This window comes from Bos mutus, chromosome X (assembly GCF_027580195.1).
Source record: "Bos mutus isolate GX-2022 chromosome X, NWIPB_WYAK_1.1, whole genome shotgun sequence".
NCBI lineage: Eukaryota > Metazoa > Chordata > Mammalia > Artiodactyla > Bovidae > Bos > Bos mutus.
Genome location: NC_091646.1, coordinates 85,459,916 through 85,460,915, shown reverse-complemented (window position 1 = coordinate 85,460,915; position 1,000 = coordinate 85,459,916). Strand labels below are relative to the sequence as shown.

General features: G+C 43.3%; 1 pseudogene; it reads left to right on the top strand.

Annotated features, from left to right (window-relative positions):
• The first annotated feature begins 305 nt into the window (after positions 1-305).
• On the top strand, positions 306-618 carry LOC138986402 (cAMP-regulated phosphoprotein 19 pseudogene; annotated as a pseudogene).
• The last annotated feature ends 382 nt before the right edge of the window (positions 619-1,000 follow it).

The following is a 1,000-nucleotide window of genomic DNA, read 5'->3' as shown; positions in this document are numbered from 1 at the left end:
TAAAGAGTCTACCTGCAATGCAAGAAACCTAGGTTCGATCCTTGGGTCAGGATGATCCCCTGGAGAAGGAAATGGCTACCCACTCATCAAACTAAACAAAATTGATAGTCAGACTCATCAAGAAAAGAAGGGAAAGGACTCAAATCATTAAAATTAGAAATGAAAATGGAGGTGGGTAGAGGTGGCCCAGTCACATGCTTGGGGAGTTGGGCAGGAGTCCAGCAGACCTGAGGCAACAAGGGAGCTGGGCAGCCTCAATTACCTGGTAACTGCTTCTCTTTCTGGTGTCTCCTCCACATAGTGAGAAGTATGTTCATGGAAGTCCCTGAGACAGCCTCCATGGAGGAGCAGAAAGAAATGGAAGATAAAGTGACTAGTCCAGAGAAAGCGGAAGAAACAAAATTAAAAGCAAAGTATCCTCATCTGAGACAAAAGCCTAGAGGTTCAGATTTTTTAAGGAAATGATTGCCGAAAGGGCAAAAAATATTTTGATTCTTGGAATTACAGTATGGCTATATCACAGCCACAGATAAGACAGAGGTCACTGGTGACCACATTCCCACTCCATACAACCTTCCTCAATGGTAATCATCTCTTGTTAGCAAACTGGCTGGTTGATTAAAAAATTTGGACTGCATGTGTCTTGTAATTCCCAATATTTCCCCTTAATATATTACTTCTATGCTTTTTATTTACTTTCACTCACTAAGTCATTCAAGAGTGATGACTTCGCAGGTAGCAGTAGTGTGTGCTACTCTTGTAAGGGGATGTGGTTTAGTTGCTAAGTTGTGTCTGACTTTGCGACCCCATTGACTGTAGCCCACCAGGCTCCTCAGTCTATAGGATTTTCCAGGCAAGAATACTGGAGTGGGTTGCCATTTCCTTTTCCAGGGGATCTTCCCAATCCAGGGATCAAACCCAGGTCTCCTGCACTCCAGGCAAATTTTTTACTGACTGAGCTACCAGGGAAGCCCTGGTAAGGGAATATACTAATACTTAT